The sequence below is a fragment of the Bos taurus genome, chromosome 4, assembly GCF_002263795.3.
Source record: "Bos taurus isolate L1 Dominette 01449 registration number 42190680 breed Hereford chromosome 4, ARS-UCD2.0, whole genome shotgun sequence".
Lineage (NCBI taxonomy): Eukaryota > Metazoa > Chordata > Mammalia > Artiodactyla > Bovidae > Bos > Bos taurus.
Window position 1 is genome coordinate 40,261,471 of NC_037331.1, and position 21,279 is coordinate 40,282,749.

The 21,279-nt window shown below is 37.9% G+C and overlaps 1 pseudogene; it reads right to left on the minus strand.

Moving 5' to 3' along the window:
- Window positions 1–21,279, minus strand: part of LOC782615 (platelet glycoprotein 4-like) — a 57,483-nt pseudogene that overhangs the window by 27,820 nt on the left and 8,384 nt on the right.

Consider the following 21,279-nt stretch of genomic DNA (forward strand, 5'->3'; position numbering starts at 1 on the left):
TGACTCATAGTTAATCATAAATTCCTTTAATATTGTTCAGTTCAGTCACTCAGTCATGTCCGACTCTTTGCGACCCCATGAGTCACAGCACGCCAGGCCTCCCTGTCCATCACCAACTCCCAGAGTTCACTCAACTCATGTCCATCGAGTCGGTGATGCCATCCAGCCATCTCATCCTCTGTCGTCCCCTTCTTCTCCTGCCCCCAATCCCTCCCAGCATCAGAGTCTTTTCCAATGAGTCAACTCTTCACATGAGGTGGCCAAAGTACTGGAGTTTCAGCTTTAGCATCATTCCTTCCAAAGGAACACCCAGGACTGATCTCCTTTAGAATGGACTGGTTGGATCTGCTGGCAGTCCAAGGGACTCTCAAGAGTCTTCCCTAACACCACAATTCAAAAACATCAATTCTTTGGCACTTAGCTTTCTTCACAGTCCAACTCTCACTTCTATACATGACCACTGGAAAAACCATAGCCTTGACTAGATGGACCTTTGTTGGCAAAGTAACGTCTCTGCTTTTGAATATGCTATCTAGGTTGGTCATAACTTTCCTTCAAAGGAGTAAGCATCTTAATTTCATGGCTGCAGTCACCATCTGCAATGATTTTGGAGCCCAAAAAAATAAAGTCTGACACTGTTTCCCCATCTATTTCCCATGAAGTGATGGGACCGGATGCCATGATCTTAGTTTTTTGAATGTTGAGCTTTAAGCCAACTTTTTTACTCTCCTCTTTCACTTTCATCAAGAGGCCTTTTAGTTCCTCTTCACTTTCTGCCATAAGGGTGGTGTCATCTGCATATCTGAGGTTATTGATATTTCTCTCGGCAATCTTGATTCCAGCTTGTGTTTCTTCCAGTCCAGCGTTTCTCATGATGTACTCTGCATATAAGTTAAATAAGAAAGGTAACAATATATAGCCTTGACGAACTCCTTTTCCTATTTGGAACCAGTTTGTTTTTCCATGTCCAGTTCTAACTGTTGCTTCCTGACCTGCATATAGGTCTCTCAAGAGGCAGGTCAGGTGGTCTGCTATGCCCATCTCTCAGAATTTTCCACAGTCTATTGTGATCCACACAGTCAAAGGCTTTGGCATAGTCAATAAAGCAGAAATAGATGTTTTTCTGGAACTCTCTTGCTTTTTCGATGATCCAGCAGATGTTGGCAATTTAATCTTTGGTTCCTCTGCCTTTTCTAAAACCAGCTTGCACATCTGGAAGTTCATGGTTCACATATTGCTGAAGCCTAGCTTGGAGAATTTTGAGCATTACTTTAGTAGCGTGTGAGATGAGTGCAATTGTGCAGTAGTTTGAGCATTCTTTGGCATTGCCTTTCTTTGGGATTGGAATGAAAACTGACCTTTTCCAGTCCTGTGGCCACTGCTGAGTTTTCCAAATTTTCTGGCATATTGAGTGCAGCACTTTCACAGCATCATCTTTCAGGATTTGAAATAGCTCAACTGGAAGTCTATCACCTACACTAGCTTTGTTCATAGTGATGTTTCCTAAGGCCCACTTAACTTCACATTCCAGGATGTCTGGCTCTAGGTGAGTGATCATACCATCGTGATTATCTTGGTCATGAGGATATATTTTGTACAGTTCTTCTGTGTATTCTTGCCACCTCTTCTTAATATCTTCTGCTTCTGTTAGGTCCTTACCATTTCTGTCTTTTATCGAGCCCATCTTTGCATGAAATGTCCCCTTGGTATCTCTAATTTTCTTGAAGAGATCTCTAGTCTTTCCCATTCTGTTGTTTTCCTCTTTCTTTGCATTGATTGCTGAGGAAGGCATTCTCATGTCTTCTTGCTATTCTTTGGAACTCTGCATTCAGATGCTTATATCTTTCCTTGTCTCCTTTGCTTTTCACTTCTCTTCTTTTCACAGCTATTTGTAAGGCCTCCCCAGACAGCCATTTTGCTTTTTTGCATTTCTTTTCCATGTTACATATATACAAATTTATTTGTGTACTTTAGTTGCAAACTAACACAAAACACAAAAATTGTTTGTGTACTTTAGTTGCAAACTAACTTCTCTTTCCAACCCTCACCTCTTTGCTTCTCCAAGTAAATCAATTACATCTTACTCGTTTCACTTTTATCCCTTAAAGAGAGAAGTGCACAGCTCTAAGAATAAAATATATATTAACTGTCACCTATCAGAGCAGGACTAGGAGAGGGGTCAGTATTGTGTTTGTTTTTCTATACCACAATTAGTATCCTTTAAAGTCAAAGCATAACCTCTCCAGACAAACAAAAAATTAAACAAAAATCATGGTAAGTTCTCAAATTCTAACAACTATTATCTTTTATTACATGCCATCAGTTCACTCAGTTCTGATTTTTAAAGTTATGCTTAGATGCTTATTAAGTTATATGTGAATTCTAGATTTTCAAATGCACATATCATAGCTACATCATTTTTTTTTGAAACAAGATATTTACATAGGCTTTTGATAATGACATAAGAACTGTAAGACTCTGAAAAAAAATTTTTTTTTGAAGGTAATATTTTTTTCTGTAACAAAGAAAACCAGGTAATCTGTGAGAGAGTTGTGAATAGTCATGGGCATATGCCTGGAGCTAGGACACATGGGGATAATTGCTGGACAGAGTGACACTCCGGCACTCCACAGCTTACATTATGTGTTGTAGCAGCAGGCATCCCCTCCCAGCTGCTCTTACTTCATTATATTTGAGTGTGAGTTTTTGATATAGTTGTTGATATAGAAATATATTAATGCACAGAAAGGAAAGAAATTATGTAATTACAGACTACCTAAAACAAGTAAGTAAAACTATAAATTAGAGGAAACTATTGAAAATATGATATTTTGTACCTAACCATGGCATATAACTAGTTGAAATTATTCTTGAGGAACAATAAAAATTTTTATAACAAATGATACAGCAGGACTTAACTCTGTCCCCATATGGGCACCATAAATAGATTCCTAATATCACAATAAAATTAGTGTTTTGGGCACCTCTGGCCCCCCTTTTCTTTGATAGTTAGAAAAAACAGTCTATAATTTAGATAGGAGAAATTTACTCAATAGTATAAGAGTTACTAATTCTCAAGTTTATATAAATCGCAACATATACCCTGGTTTCAGTTTATTTAATTTAAAATTGAAATGTTCTGGCTAATTATTTTCCCCTAGTTCTAATAGTCTAATGTTTGGTTCAGAAGTATGTTGAATTATTAAGGCATATAAAATATTTAGTCTCAATAGTGGGTAAATTATAAGAATGAAACTATTAAATAAGTAAAAACACCCTTAAGAGCTGGAAAATAGTTTGAATAGAAATCCTTAGCAGGTTTTGTGGTTATGTAAAAACTGTAGTGTTGGAGAAGACTCTTGAGAGTCCCTTGGTCTGCAAGGAGATCCAACCAGTCCATCCTAAAGGAGATCAGTCCTGGGTGTTCATTGGAAGGACTGATGTTGAAGCTGAAACTCCAATACTTTGGCCACCTGATGCGAAGTGTTGACTCATTGGAAAAGACCCTGATGCTGGGAGAGATTGGGGGCGGGAGGAGAAGGGGACAACAGAGGATGAGATGGCTGGATGGCATCACCGACTCGATGGACATGAGTTTGAGTGAACTCCGGGAGTTGGTGATGGACAGGGAGGCCTGACGTGCTGTGATTCATGGGGTCACAAAGAGTCGGAAACGATTGAGCGACTGTACTGAACTGAAAATCAGTTTAATGTTGAGGTTCTCAAAATTGAGTATGTGTTGAAATCCTCCAGGATATTTTTTGAATTCATTACTGGTGCCAAAACTTGGAGTATCTGATATGTTTGGTAAGGTGGGACCTGAGAATTTGCATTTCTCCATAGTTCCCAGGAGATGCTGATGTTACTGGTCCAGCAGTCACACTTTGAAAACACTCTTATAACCCACACTTTCAATTTTAGGATTTAAAAATACTCTGGTTTTACATTTTTTGGATAGATTTTTTTTCCTATTTAACATGCAGATTTTAGAATTATTTAGAATATACGTCACAAGTAAAACTCCTATAGCTTTTTAAATGTATGGCAGTTAATTGATGCTGGTAAACTCATAATAAAATATGTATTTCTTATCATCATTGTATCTTTAGGGTTTTAAATAGGCAGAAACAAATATTTCAATGTATATTAATGGCAAGAAAATGACGAGTATGTTTCAATAAAACAGCATTTGTCAAATGAAAGCTTTTTCAGAAATACATATGATCAAGTGCCACTTTTTGTGGGGACTCACTCACCTGTATGTGTAAGGACTCCTTTGCTTGACTTTAATTTTGCTGCTATGAACTACCACTTCCTTTGGATTCTATACATCGAATATCCAGAATTGTCTATAAACATCTGTGTCTGTTTTAAACCAATTTTTAAAAGCAATTGTACCTTCTTCAAGGACAGCTTCCTGTGAAACAGAAAACAACTTTGGGTTATTTCTTTGTGGTCAGTATGGGCATTTGTGGGCGTTGCAAACCTTTAATTATCCAGTGAAAAGACTAAACTCAAGTATCTTTTCATGAGAACCTTGGCAACCTGCCACATGCTTGCAACAGAAATGTTTTCAGCACTTGAGATAGCAGTCTCTTTTAGTCAACATTTTAAAAAGAGAATCATGTGATATTGTAGACATGTCTGGTGATTGTAAGGCCAACCATTGGCAAGCTTTAAAGTGACCTTATGACAGTATTGTGAAAGCTTATAATACAATTATTAAGAAAATTTCATCAAAACTTTTCCAGAAAGTTCTTATCAGGTCAAACATTAACTTTTTTGCCCTCTGTGAGTTGCATTGAGGAAGGAAAGGGAAAAAATCTGATGGTATTGAAGCTTTTTCACTTTTCTTCAGAAGCTTCAAAATCCTGCTCAGTGTGGCTTCCCTAATTCTCAATATGTTTATAGAAACATGTTAGTACATATTTCCAGAAACTTCAACAGTCTAATTCATTACATTTAGGCTACTACATTTTAGATAAAAGGGGGAATGAAGGTTTCTTATTATTCTTTGTGAAATCCATTAAGAATGTTAAGAATCATGGATGTTCCTTGTAGTAACGATATACAAATAGAGAAAATATCAGTGACAGAATCAGAAAACCCTGCTTTAGAAATCTCTCCTGTGCTACAGGAGTTGAAACTATAAAGAGTCACCAAACTCTCATGGGTCAATTTCACTATGTGTCAATGGAGGGAATTATCATAGATGCTCTCCCAGGTTCCTTCCAAGGCTTTGACTCTCTGAGAAGGAAGCCCAGGAAGCTCTAGAAGCTAATGCATACGAAGGTGACTTTGTAGCAGACAGTGTTTCCAATTAGTACCTTGGGAGGAATATGTACCCAGATGTAATGCTTCAGTTTATCTTAGTGCTGGAGGAAGAGGGAGAACAATGTTTCACAGAAAATTGAGCCTAAAATCCTCATGAACACAGGACAATCTGACCTTTCATTCACCAGGAAGCATCAGTTCATAGAAGGAGGGATCAGGAAAGGACACTGAACATTGGCCCGTTTTCTGGGAGAGCGTGCCGAGGCTCTGAGAAGCCTGGTGTCTGGCCAAGGGTCACCGGGTCAAATACGTAGAGGTAGAATCATGACAAGGCTCCTAGGCTCTGGCCCTTTGTTTACTCCACTTTTACTCTGTGCTTTTACTAGTTTTTTTTGTTTCTGTCATGTCTGCACTTGGTTGATAGTAGTCAAATTAAGTTTCATATCTTCAGGATACTTTACTTATTGCTTAATGGAGAGAATAAGGGAATTTCTTAGAGATGAACAGAGTATCAGCTAAAATGCCAGTACAAACGCCTGTGATGTCATAATCCTTTTACACAGGGTGCATTGCAGCTGCTAAAGCTTTGTGAGACTGTCTTACTTTTTACAAGCAATTATCCTTGAAGAACTTTTTCTTTGCTCCTAAAAAGTCTTTATTTCCATAGCAAACCCAAAATTGAGACAAAATTACTGCTATTCTAAATGTAAAGATGTTCACCCTAAATGATCAGGATGTTATAGCTGGAACCTATATGGAAACTGAAAGCTATGTTAGTTTACCCATTTTGAGAGACTTTATAAAGAAAAAAACATACACCAACATACACACATATATATGATTACTTTCACATTATAGAATCTTCAGATCAGATCAGATCAGTCGCTCAGTCGTGTCCGACTCTTTGCGACCCCATGAATCGCAGCACGCCAGGCCTCCCTGTCCATCACCAACTCCCGGAGTTCACTCAGACTCACGTCCATCGAGTCGGTGATGCCATCCAGCCATCTCATCCTCTGTCGTCCCCTTCTCCCCCTGCTCCCAATCCCTCCCAGCATCAGAGTTTTTTCCAATGAGTCAACTCTTCACATGAGGTGGCCAAAGTACTGGAGTTTCAGCTCTAGCATCATTCCTTCCAAAGAAATCCCAGGGCTGATCTCCTTCAGGATGGACTGGTTGGATCCCCTTGCAGTCCAAGGGACTCTCAAGAGTCTTCTCCAACACCACAGTTCAAAAGCATCAATTCTTCGGCGGTCAGCCTTCTTCACAGTCCAACTCTCACATCCATACATGACCACGGGAAAAACCATAGCCTTGACTAGACGAACCTTTGTTGGCAAAGTTCTCTGCTTTTAAATATGCTATCAAGGTTGGTCATAACTTTCCTTCCAAGGAGTAAGTGTCTTTTAATTTCATGGCTGCAGTCACCATCTGTAGTGATTTTGGAGCCCAAAAAGATAAAGTCTGACACTGTTTCCACTGTTTCCCCATCTATTTCCCATGAAGTGATGGGACCGGATGCCATGATCTTAGTTTTTTGAATGTTGAGCTTTAAGCCAACTTTTTCACTCTCCACTTTCACTTTCATTCGGAGGATTTTTAGTTCCTCTTCACTTTCTGCCATAAGGGTGGTGTCATCTGCATATCTGAGGTGATTGATATTTCTCCCGGCAATCTTGATTCCAGTTTGTGTTTCTTCCAGTCCAGCTTTTCTCATGATGTACTCTGCATATAAGTTAAATAAACAGGGTGCCAATATACAGCCTTGATGAACTCCTTTTCCTATTTGGAACCAGTCTGTTGTTCCATGCCCAGTTCTAACTGTTGCTTCCTGACCTGCATACAAATTTCTCAAGAGGTAGATCAGGTGGTCTGGTATTCCCATCTCTAGAAGAATTTTCCACAGTTTATTGTAATCCACACAGTCAAAGGCTTTGGCGTAGTCAATAAAGCAGAAATAGATGTTTTTCTGGAACTCTCTTGCTTTTTCCATGATCCAGCGGATGTTGGCAATTTGATCTCTGGTTCCTCTGCCTTTTCTAAGACCAGTTTGAACATCAGGAAGTTCACGGTTCACATATTGCTGAAGCCTGGCTTGGAGAATTTTGAGCATTACTTTACTAGCGTGTGAGATGAGTGCAATTGTGCGGTAGTTTGAGCATTCTTTGGCACTGCCTTTCTTTGGGATTGGAATGAAAACTGACCTTTTCCAGTCCTGTGGCCACTGCTAAGTTTTCCAAATTGGCTGGCATATTGAGTGCAGCACTTTCACAGCATCATCTTTCAGGATTTGGAATAGTTCAACTGGAATTCTGTCACCTCCACTAGCTTTGTTCGTAGTGATGCTTTCTAAGGCCCACTTGACTTCACATTCCAGGATGTCTGGCTCTAGGTCAGTGATCACACCATTGTGATTATCTGGATCGTGAAGATCTTTTTTGTACAGTTCTTCTGTGTATTCTTGCCATCTCTTCTTAATATCTTCTGCTTCTGTTAGGTCCATACCATTTCTGTCCTTTATCGAGCTCATCTTTGCATGAAATGTTCCTTTGGTATTCTGATTTTCTTGAAGAGATCTCTAGTGTTTCCCATTCTGTTGTTTTCCTCTATTTCTTTGCATTGATCACTGAAGAAGGCTTTCTTATCTCTTCTTGCTATTCTTTGGAACTCTGCATTCAGATGCTTATATCTTTCCTTTTCTCCTTTGCTTTTAACTTCTCTTCTTTTCACAGCTATTTGTAAGGCCTCCCCAGACAGCCATTTTGCTTTTTTGCATTTCTTTTCTATGGGAATGGTCTTGATCCGTCTCCTGTACAATGTCACGAACCTCATTCCATAGTTCATCAGGTACTCTATCTATCAGATCTAGGCCCTTAAATCTATTTCTCACTTCCACTGTATAATCATAAGGGATTTGATTTAGGTCATACCTGAATGGTCTAGTGGTTTTCCCTACGTTCTTCAATTTCAGTCTGAATTTGGCAATAAGGAGTTCATGGTCTGAGCCACAGTCAGCTCCTGGTCTTGTTTTTGCTGACTGTATAGAATCTTAATGACTAATAAATTTAGTATTTATCATGTAGCTCTCAAGACATATATTTATTTCAGTTCTTAATGAGAGGAAACCAGTATATATTTATGGAACTCAGTATATATTCATGGAACTGAAAAGGCACTGTGATAGAATGTACTTGGCAGGACAGAAAAATCCCTCACTATCATGTTTGTGCTTTTCATATCAAAACACATTGTAAGTGTATCATGCTTTTATTCTAAACTCCATGAATCATCTTGTCTTATTTGTTCATCTGGAGATACTTAATTTTTCTTTAATGAGAAAGTTGAAACACAAAGAGTTGAAATGAATGCATTGAATTATCAGCTGTGAGAGTTAGGGTTATCTAACCCCATCCATGTTTTTTAGAGGTAGAAGTGAGTCCTAGAGAAACAGATGTCTTCTTCAGTTTTGTATGACAATTTATTGGTGGATAATGGAATCAGGTATTTTAGTCCAGTCTTATGTAATTTCTAAACCACCACAGTTTCTTCAGAGAGCAAAAGAAAAAATTTTGAAGCAGTCAGAATAGGAATGCCTTCTGATCCTAACACTACCACATGTACTATAAAATTGTATTGGCTTACTTGAGTACTAAGACTGATTTTATCATAAGTTCCTTTAATTTTAAATCAGCAAAAGTTTGTACATCTTTTGTGAATTTAAGAGATTTTGTTTTTATTTTATTTTTTAAATTGTTAATTGGAGAGTAATTGATAGACCTGGATTATCTGGTCTATTTTGCAAATGTTTCATTAAATTTAAAGTACAAAGGTGGTAATTATATGTACAGCAAAAGTAATATAAGATCCTCTCCCTTGGCCAATATGTACATCAGTATCTTTCCCTTAATTTAAGTATTGATATTATCCCAGCCTGGTAAGGAGATCAAACCTGTCAGTCCTTAAGAAAATCAATCCTGAATATTCACTGGAAGGACTGATGCTGAAGCTGAACTTCCAGTACTTTGGCCAACCTGATTTGAAGAGCCAGCTCATTGGCAAAGACTCTGATACTGGGAAAGATTGAACACAGGAGAAGGGGACAACAGAGGATAAGATGGTTGGATGGTATCACCAACTCAATAGTCATGAGTTTGATCAAACTCCAGGAGCTACTGAAGGACAGGGAAGCTTGGTGTGCTGCAGTCCATGGTGTTTCAAAGAGTTGGACATGACTGAGCCACTGAACAGCACCAACAAAACCCTAGTAATGGATAGATTCCAGCCAGATGACTCTTACATGGCATGGTCTCCAGCTAAGTTGAAAGCCATTTACCTTGAAACTTCTTTTTGCTCCATTAGATTGAAAGCTGATTTTTGAGAGAATAGTATCTTCTATCTAGTCACATGGTCACTTGATTATTGCTTTTATGGGAAAATGGTACTCATCCACATGATAGGCAACTTTAGTTTAACTGTTAAAATGTCTTTGATATCTTCCTATGCATTAAGTATATAGAATACTTATATAAAATATGTATAGTCCCTTTTTTTAAGGATATTACACAGTAATGAGGGATAGAATCATATATAGCAGATTTTAATCCATGAGTAGATATCCTTAGCCTACTCTCAGCCTGACCAAGTACATTGACTTTATTACTCGAGCCTTGATTAAAGTGGTTAATAAAGAAATAGATGCTATGAGTTTGATCCCTGATTTGGTCACATTCTAAGCATTTAACTTAGGCAGGTTACTTAATTTCTTTGTACCTCAGTTTCCTTATCTGTAAAATGGCTGTAATAATATTAATATAATAAATTAATAATAATTATGAATTAATATAAATAATATAATAATAATATAATATTAATATTAGGTTGAACTAATACAACTAGCATTTTCAAAAGTCAAAATCAGTGCAATATGGTGAAATTAAATATTTATCCTCATATGTTGTTATAAGAATTAATAAATGTTAGCACTTAGTATAGTCTTAGCATATAGCAAACATTCAATAAACCTTGGCTGCTATTATTATAGAAATCCTATCCACCTTTAGAGGGAGCACTCTCATCTCATTTACTTCCCAGATTGCTCTAACTACTTTGTTCTTAGCATTACTGTATAAACCACTCATGTGGCAATAACTCATATAAAATCCTATGACATTTCTTTCTTTTCTTAAAAAAATTATTTTTGGCTGCACTGAGTCTATGTTGCTGCATGTGGGCTTTCTCTAGTTGCAGTGTATGGGCTACTCATTGTGGTGGCATTTCTTGTTGCAGAGGGCTCAAGGGCTCTCAGGCTTAGTCGTGGCTCATGGATTTAGTTGCCCCAGGGCATGTAGGTCTTTCCAGACAAGGTACTGAACACCTGTCCTCTGCACTGGCAGGCAGATTCTTAACTACTGGACCACCAGGAAAGCCCCTGTGAAACTTCTTTTTCTGCTATTTAATCTGCTGCTTTTTTCTGCTGTCATTTTATTTTATTTTATTTTTAAACTTTACATAATTGTATTAGTTTTGCCAAATATCAAAATGAATCTGCCACAGGTATACATGTGTTCCCCATCCTGAACCCTCCTCCCTCCTCCCTCCCCATACCATCCCTCTGGGTCGTCCCAGTGCTCTAGCCCCAAGCATCCAGTATTGTGCATCGAACCTGGACTGGCATCTCGTTTCATACATGATATTTTATATGTTTCAATGCCATTCTCCCAAATCTTCCCACCCTCTCCTTCTCCCACAGAGTCCATAAGATTGTTCTATACATCAGTGTCTCTTTTGCTGTCTGCTGTCATTTTAATATTGACTCGCCATCCAGTGAAATCAAAGCTTCCTTGAAAAGTAGAATCATACAGAAAACAATTTTCATTATCTCTGCTCACTACTAAAATTTGTTTTGTTAGGACTAGTTACAAGCAGTTTTTACATGTTCAAAAATGTTTCTCATATGTGTGGGCATTATGTACATGTGTGACTGTGCATTGCTGAAAAAGAGAAGTATTTAATTCCCTTCTTGGTGTTCAACAGTATCAAATTTATTTTAAATTGCCTATTTTATACAGTATTCACTAAATATTAATCAAGTGACATTAACAAAATCAAGGTGATGAATTATTCTTTGAAAATATTGATAAAACTTTGTCCTCTTTCTTAAGTCTTTTGGTGGTTTTTACTTTCCACACTCATGGCAGCTCATGTCCTTGACTTTATCTAGCAAAATTGCATAAACCTGCTGGACCTACACAAACATAATAGGAAACATAGTCTAAAATACTGGTAAATAAATTTTCAGATACAATGCATAAAAAGCATGAAGTCCCTAAAAATTTACATTGGAAATAAAGAGTAAATAAATACATATATATGAAATAAAATGTATTGATTATTTTAGGCTATTTCAAATGCTCATGTCAGGGTGATTTCTTATGGTGAACGATGTTGGATTTGTGATTTCTGAAGAAGATTTAGCTTAGGAACAAGGGACCAGGCTTCAGACACTCAGAATTTTGTGTGGCAGAAGTTTATTACAATGAAAAAGGACAGAGGAAGCTTCTGACATAGACATCAGAAGGGGGCCGGAGACTGCCCCTCTTGCTAGTCTTGTCAAGGCCTTATATACTTTTTCAGTTGGTTACTAACAATAGAATGATCTTACCAGACCCACTCCCACCATATCCATCTTAAGATAATAGGACTAACAATAGTACTGGAGTGGGGTGCCATTGCCTTCTCCGAGAAAGGTCTTACCAGACCCCAAAGAAGATGTCCTTTTCATCAGAGGGGACTAGAATGCAAAAGTAGGAAGTCAAGAGATAACTGGACTAACAGGCAAGTTTGGCCTTGGAATACAACATGAAGCAGGGCAAAGACTAATAGAGTTTTCCCAAGAGAACACACTGGTCATAGCAAACACCCTCTTGGAACGACACAAGAGAAGACTACACATGGACATCACCAGATGGTCATACCAAAATCAGATTGATTATATTCTTTGCAACGGAGATGGAGAAGCTCTATACAATCAGCAAAAACAAGATTGGGAGCTGACTGTGGCTCAGATCATGAACTCCTTATTGCCAAATTCAGACTTAAATTGAAGAAAGTAGCAAAACCACTAGGCCATTCACGAATGACCTAAATCAAATCCATTACAATTATACAGTGGAAGTAACAAATAGATTCAAGGGATACGATCTGATAGAGTACCTGAAGAACTATGGACAGAGGTTCGTGCCATTGTACAGGAGGCAGTGATCAAGACCATCTCCAAGAAAAAGAAATGCAAAAAAGCAAAACAGTTGTCTGAGGAGGCCTTACAAATAGCTGAGAAAAGAGGAGAAGCTAAAGGCAAAGGTGAAAAGACATACCCACTTAAATGCAGAGTTCCAAATAATAGCAAGGAGAGATAAGAAACCTTTCCTCATTGATCAATGCAAAGAAATAGAGGAAAACAATAGAATTGGAAAGACTAGAGATCTCTTCAAGAAAATTAGAGATACCAAGAGAACATTTCATGCAAAGATGGGCCTGATAAAGGACAGAAAAGTACGAACCTAACAGAAGCAGAAGATATTAAGAAGAGGTGGCAAGAATACATAGATGAACTATACAACAAATATTTTCATGATCCAGATAACCATGATGTTGTGATCAGTCACCTATAGCCAGACATCCTGGAATGCGAAGTCAAGTGGGCCTTAGGAAGCATTACTATGAACAAAGGTAGTGGAGGTGATGGAATTCAATTGAATTGTTTCAAAGCATAAAAGATGATGCTGTTAAAGTACTGCATTCAGTATGCCAGCAATTTTGGAAAACTCAACAGTGGCCACAGCACTGGACAAGATCAATTTTCATTCCAGTCCCAAAGAAAGGTAATGCCAAAGACTACCACACAATTTCACTCATCTCACACACTAGCAAAGTAATGCTCAAAATTCTCCAAGCCAGGCTTCAACAGTACGTGAACTGTGAGTTTCCAGATATTCAAGCTGGATTTGGAAAAGGCAGAAGAACCAGAGATCAAATTGCCAACATCCTCTGGATCATTTAAAAATCAAGAGAGTTCCAGAAAAACATCTACTTCTGCTTTATTGACTACACAAAGGCCTTTGACTGTGTGGATCACATCAGTGTGGAAAATTCTTCAAGGGATTGGAATACCAGACCACCTTACCTGCCTCCTGAGAAATCTGTATGCAGGTCAAGAAGCAACAGTTAGAACTGGTCATGGAACAACAGACTGGTTCCAAATTGGAAAAGGAATATGTCAAGGTTGTATATTGACACCGTGCTTATTTAACTTGTATACAGAGTACATTATGAGAAATGCTGAGCTGGATGAAGCACAAGCTGGAATCAAGATTGCTGGGAGAAATATCAATAACATCAGATACACAGATGATACCACCCTTATGGCAGAAAGTGAGGAGGAACTAAAGAACTTCTTGATTAAAGTGAAAGAGGAGAGCAAAAATGCTGGCTTAAAACTAAAACCAATACAATATTGTAAGTTAAAAAAAAAAAAAAAAGACTGAACTTAAAAAAAAAAAAACCTCAACACCCAAAAAACAATGATCACGGCATCCAGTCCCATCACTTCATGGTAAATAGATGGGGAAACAATGGAAACAGTGACAGACTTTATTTTTTTGGACTCCAAAATCACTGCAGATGGTGACTGCAGCCATGAAATTAAAAGATGCTTGTTCCTTGGAAAAAAAGCTATGATCAACCTAGACAGCATATTAAAAAGCAGAGACATTAATTTGCTGACAAAAGTCCATATAATCAAAGCTATGATTTTTCCAGTAATAAATATGGATGTGAGAATTGGACTGTAAAGAAAGCTGAGCACAGAAGAATTGATGCTTTTGAACTGTGGTGTTGGAGAAGACTCTTGAGAGTCCCTTGGAGAGCAAGATCAAATCAGTCAATCCTAAAGGAAATCTGTCCTGAATATTCACTGGAAGGACTAATGCTGAAGGTGAAGCTCCAGTACTTTGGCCACCTGATGCAAAGAACTGACTCATTGGAAAAGACCCTAATGGGAAAGATTAAAGGCAGGAGGAGAAGGGGAAGACACAGGATGAGATGGTTGGATGGCATCATCAACTTGATGGACATGAGCTTGAACAAGCTCCAGGAGTGGACAGGGAAGGTACAGGGAAGCCTGGCTTGCTGCAGTCCATCGGTTGCAAAGAGTCCACAGGACTACGCTCCTGAACTGAACTGAACCAGACCCACTCCTACATAAGATAACAGGATTAGTTCTTGTTAAGAAGGAGAAACACATCCTTGAGCAAGATACATTGTTGTTATATAATCATTTGTACAGAGCTTAAGGAAAAATATACCCTTGAGCAAGATGAGTTGTTTTGTTGTATAATCATTGTCTCTGGGCTTAAAGAAAATAAAGTCTTATGTGACTAAGAAAAAGAAATATAGAAAAAAGTCTGTCTTTTTCTCCTCCTTGAGAGCTCTGGACCCCTTTCTCCTCCTTGAGGGCCCCAGACTCATTATCAACCTATGTAAGAATTAACTCCTCAAGGGTACCATCTTTTAGAATCAAAAGATAACATAGAATCTCAACTCTGTACTTTAAAAATTAGATAACAACATGAGATTATTTTCTGATCTTTTAGAATTAAGCACTTTAATTCTTTTTTAAAAATGGCTGTTGTATACAGGTAATAACTTTCAATTTGGTATTTCTTAAATGAAGCAAGTAATCTGCAGTGGCTTCAATAAAAGTAAATAAAAGTTGACAAGTTCTAAACTGTATGTATTTTTAAAATAACAGAATTAATCTAAGTGCTCCTAAGGCAGGGGTAAGGCACTTTGTGCTCTGGGATTATACAGAATTCACAGGTGCAATACCTACTGTTGACCAATTTGCCTGTTCTTTTGTCTCTGCATTCAGATTCTCTATAAAGCAAATTTACTGTTTAATCTGTAATCTCTATTGTAAAGATTAAATCTCTCTGAGCTCTGACCTTTGGAAGTATTTGTCCTGTGCTTGTCACCCAGTTGTATCTGACTCTCTGCGACCCCATGGACTGTAGTCTGCCAGGCTCCTTTGTCCATGGGATTCTCCAGGCAAGAATACTGGAGTGCCTAATTCAAATCGCTTATTAAACCTTGGAACTTTTTTCTCCTAAGGTATACATTTCTATCAGTAACACAATTGGCCATCTTGCAGTCTGCTATTTTTACTCTTCTCTCTCTCTCCCCTTTTAGTCCCTTTATCCTATTGCATCTCATCAACCATTAGTTCTAAAATATCCACCACTCTAGACAGAGTGCATTTTGTTATGTACACACTGTGCAAAGATCTTTATAAAAGGGAATCTTAAATTCTCCTTGAAAGTGATCATGTCCTACCTAACTTTTGTTGGTTTTCTTGTTTTTAGTCTCCTCAATTTCCAACACTTTATATTTCAGAATTATACAGTTCGAGACTATGGAAAGTATCTAGTCTCTCCAGATTGCCTACGTTTGGAAATTGGCTCATCCTCTTTTTGGCTAGGTGAGAGTGCAAGTCAGTTTAAGCTCTTGTGACTGTAAAATGGGAAAAATAATCATATGTTCTCATAGGTATTTGTGAAGACTAGATGAATATTTATGCATATTGCTTGCTTGCTAAATCTCTTCAGTCATGTCCGACTCTTTGTGACCCCATGGCCAGTAGCCCACCAGTCTCCGCTGTCAATGGAATTCTCCATGCAAGAATACTGGAGTGAGTAGCCATTCTGTTCTCTGGATGAAGCTGTTAGTAGTAGAAATAGCATGTCTGTGAGCGACGTGGCATGCTGCAGTCCATGAAGTCACAAAGAGTTGAACATGACTTAGCGACTGAAAAACAAAATATACTAAATGCAAAGTAATTTAGGGTTATTTAATGAAGCTCTTTTGTTGTTGTTCAACTCTTTGCTACCCCATGGACTGCAGCATGCCAGGCTTCCCTATCCTCCAAGGTCTCCTAGAATTTTCTTAAACTCATGTCCGTTGAGTTGTTAATGTTATCCAACCATCTCATCCTGTGTCACTCCCTTCTCCTTCTGCCTTTCTGCCATTAGTTCCTCTTTGCTTTCTGCCATTAGAGTGGTATCATCTGCTTGTCTCAGGTTGTTGATATTTCTCCCGGCAATCTTGAGTCCAACTTCTGATTCATCCAGCCCAGCATTTTGCAGGATATACACTGCATAGAAGTTAAATGAGCAGGGTGATGATATACAGCCTTGTCGTACTCCTTTCCCAATTTTGAACCAGTCTGTTGTTTCATGTCCTGTTCTAACTATTGCTTCTTGACCTGTGTATGAGTTTCTCAGGAGGAAGGTAAGGTGGTCTGGTATTTCCATCTCTTGAAAAAATTTCCAGTTTGTTGTAAACCACAGTCAAAAGGTTTAACATAGTCAGAGAAGGCAGAGGTAGAAGGTTTTTTTTCTGAAATTCTCTTGCTTTTTCTGTGATTCAATGGATGCTGGCAATTTGATCTCTGGTTCCTCTGCCTTTTCTAAACTCAGCTTGTACATTAGGAAGTTCTTATTCTAAACTCAGCTTGTACATTAGGAAGTTCTTAGTTCATGTAGTGTTGAGGCTTGGCTTGAGGGATTTTGAGCGTTATCTTGCTAGCATGTGAAAGGAGCATAATTGTATGGTAGTTTGAAGTTTTTTGGCATTGCCCTTCTTTGGGATTGGAATGAAAACTGACCTTTCCCAATCCTGTGGCCACTGTTGAGTTTTCCAAATTTGCTGGCATATTAAGTGCAGCACATTAACAGCATCATCTTTTAGCATTTGAAATAGCTTAGCTAGAATTCTGTCACCTCCATTAGTTTTGTTTGTAGTAATAGTTCCTTAAGGTCCACTTGACTTCACACTCTAAGATGTCTGGTTTTAGATGAGTGATCACACTTCTGTGGTTATCTGGGTCATAAGGTATTTTTTGTATAGTTCTGTGTATTCTTGCCACCTGTTCTTAATCTCGTCTACTTCTGTTGAGTCCTAGCCATTTCTGTCCTTTATTGTGCCCATTTTTGCATGAAATGTTCCCTTGGTATCTCTGATTTTCTTGAAGAGATCTCTAGTCTTTCTAGTTCTATTGTTTTCCTCTACTTTGCATTGTTCACTTTAGGATGGCTTTCCTGTTCTCCTTTCTGTTCTCTGTAGCTCTGCATTCAGACGGATATATCTTTCTCTTTCCCCTTTGCCTTTTGCTTCTCTTTTTTTCTCAGCTATTTTAAGGCTTCCTCTTGCAATCATTTGCCTTGTTACATTTCTTTTTCTTGGGGATGGTTTTGGTAATCACCTCTGGTATAATGTTATGGGCCTCCATCCATAGTTCCTCAGACACTCTTGTCTACCAAATCTAATCTCTTGAATCTATTTGTCACACTCCACTGTGTAATCATAAGGCATGTGATTTAGGTCATACATGAATGGCCTAGTGGTTTTCCCTAGTTTCTCCCATTTAAGCCTGAATTTTGCAATAAGGAGCTAATTATCTGAGCCATAGTCAGATCCAGGTCTTGTTTTTGCTGACTACATAGAGCTTCTCTCTTTTTGGCTGCAAAGAATATAATCGTTCTAATTTTGGTATTGACCATTTTGAGATGTCTGTGTGTAGCGTCATCTCTTGTATTGTTGGTAAAGTGTGTTTGCTATGGCCAGTGTGTTCTCTTGAGGCAACTATGCCTGCTGCTAAGTTGCTTCAGTCGTGTCCGACTCTGTGCGACCCCATAGACGGCAGCCCACCGGGCTCCCCTGTCCCTTGATATCAATCTCTAAATGCAGATTTTTATATCCAATATATAATGGAAAATAAACACCAACTACTATTGTCTGTCCCATCATTAATTAAATATTCTGATACTCAGTTCAGTTCAGTCTCTCAGTCATGTCCAACTTTTTGCAAACCCATGGACTGCAGGACACCAGGCTTCCCTGTCCATCACCAACTCCAGGAGCCTACCCACACTCATGTCCGTCGCATCAGTGATGCCTTCCAATCATCTCATCCTCTGTCATCCCCTTCTCCTGCCTTCAATCTTTCTCAGCATCAGGGAGTTTTCCAGTGAGTCGATTCTTTGCGTCAGGTTGCCAAAATATTGGGGTTTCAGTTTCACCTATTCTGATATTCAAAGCATCCTAAATCTTACCCTCATTGTTCTCTTTTTAATCTTCTCTCTTCTTAAGCCTATATTTTTGGCACATTTTCTACACTTGTCCTTCCCTTCTCACAACGTTTAGTTACATTTGCACTACTTTATCCATTATATTAGCCTGTTCTTTGACCCCTTTATTTGCAGCCCTCTTTGGATGTTCAAAGTTTTATACTTCAAAATTAAACTCAAGTCTCACATTTTTACTGAAGTTATTTATTGCTCTGAGAAAGTTCTCTTTCTAAATTACATTTATATAGCCTCCAATTAAAATAAATTTATATTAAGCAAATAAATTACATTTATGTTTCCATATTATATACTTTAGAATTCAATGGTAAAATTTCACAGGTCTCCTTTTTTTTTTTTAACTAATACACTTTTTCCCCAATTGAAAGATATTTCTTGAAGTAAATATTTATTTTATTCTGTCTTAGTCTCTATGCAAAAGCAAATTTCTAATGTCTGAAAACTCCTATTTCCTCAGGATTAGCATTGTGAATTTAGAGGGAAAATATTAAATAAACACTAAAGAAATCAGAGGGCTTCCCTGGTGACTCAGCAGGTAAAGAATCTGCCTGCAGTGTGGAGGACCTGGGTTTGATCCCTGGGTTGAGAAGATCCCCTGAAGGAGGAAAAGGCAACCCACTGTAGTATTCTGGCCTGGAGAATTCCATGGACTTTATAGTCCATGGGGTTGCAAAGAGTCAGACATGACTGAGCGGCTAACTTAGAACTAGAAAATTGATAGTACACCTTTCTTGTCATCTAATGAGAATCTATGTCTATACTATCTTGAATAATAAAAGAATAGATTACCACTGTTGAAATATTTATCATCAATTATATATTGGAAAAGTAATCTTAATATAAAATATGATGCACTGGAAGATTATTGTGACTTTTCTACTCTGAAGACTTTCCATAATATGAGTTATAGACTCTGTGTTAGAACTGACTCTGTTTTCTCTAAAGAAAATGTTGTTGTACAAAGTCTGTATATCAAGTCACTGTATTTTTAGTTAAAACTATAGCCTTTTTGTTAAGTATATGATGGGATATGTCCTACATTTCATTTCTGAAAGTATTTTCTGGGAGTCAAGTTTAAAGCTTCATCAAAAGGAAATAAGACAGTCATATATTACACGTATTTTAAAAAGCAGTATGGTAAGTACAAGGTTTTTACCAGTTTTTCCAGATATTCATGTGTTAATATTAACTATAATTATGCTTAAGTTATATATAAGAAATGTGATTTTACTTTTTTCAGTATTAACCAGAGTACAGCTACTTTTCTAAATGTACTGTCACAAAATACAGTTACTTGTTTCTTATTCAAAAACATATCAGTATATTCTGTGGACATAATTAAAAGCAATTAATAATCAGTTAAGAGATACAGAAAATAAGTAGATCTAAAATATATCAAAAAGTCATTGTGAGAGGAGGAGAATACAAATGCAGGATTTTGAAAATGCATTTGAAAATGAGATCAACAACCTAAGACAATAGTGCATATGTAAATAGACTACTATACAATTACCACATGGTAATCACAAACCAAAGATCTAAAACACATATACATATGAAAAAGAAAAAGGAGGAAATCATAACAATAAAAAGTCAGAAAGTCAGAAAGTGAAGTCACTCAGTCGTGTCCGACTCCTTGTGACCCCATGGACTGTAGCCCACCAGGCTCCTCCATCCATGGGATTTTCCAGGAAGAATACTGGAGTGGGTTGTCATGCCCTTCTCCAGGGGATCTTCCCAACCCAGGGAACGAACCCAGTTCTTCTGCACTGTAGGCATACGCTTTACCATCTGAGCCACCAGGGAAGTCCCATAACAGTAAAGATAGGCATCAAATCATAAGAGAAGAGAGCAAAAGAAGAAAGAGAAAAATAAAGTCCTACAAAAACATATCCATAATATTAACAAATGGCAACAAGAACTTAGATATCAATAATTACATTAAATATATATGGACTTAATGTTTCAAACAAAAAATAGAATGTCTAAATGGATACTAAAACAGACCCATATACATGTTGTGATATGAGATTCACTTCAGATCTAAAGATACACAGACTAAAACGAGGGATGGAAAAGGGTATTCCATGCAAATGAAATGCAAAAGAAAGCCAGAATAGCAATACTTACATCAGACAAAATGGATTTAAAAATATAGACTGTTATAAGACACAGAGAAAGATACTCCATAATGATCTAGGGATCAATCCAAGAAGATATAATATTTGTAAATATATATTTGCCCAACATCAGTTTCAGTTCAGTCGCTCAGTTGTGTCCGACTCTTTGCGACCCCATGAATCGCAGCATGCCAGGCCTCCCTGTCCATCACCAACTCCCGGAGTTCACTCAGACTCACGTCCATCAAGTCTGTGATGCCATCCAGCCATCTCATCCTCTGTCGTCCCCTTCTCCTCCTGCCCCCAATCCCTCATAGGAGCACACAAACATATAAGGCACATATAAATGGACATAAAAGGAGAAATCAACAATAACACAACAATAATAGAGGACTTTAACGACCCTCTTACATCATACACATCATCCATATAGAAAATCAATCCGAAAACATTGGCCTTAAATGATACATTAGACCAAATGGGCTTACTTGATATATTATGTGTGTATCAGATCAGATCAGATCAGATCAAATCAGTCGCTTAGTCGTGTCTTACTCTTTGTGACCCCATGAATCTCAGCAGGCAAGGCCTCCCTGTCCATCACCAACTCCCGGAGTTCACTCAGACTCACGTCCATCAAGTCAGTGATGCCATCCAGCCATCTCATCCTCTGTCATCCCCTTCTC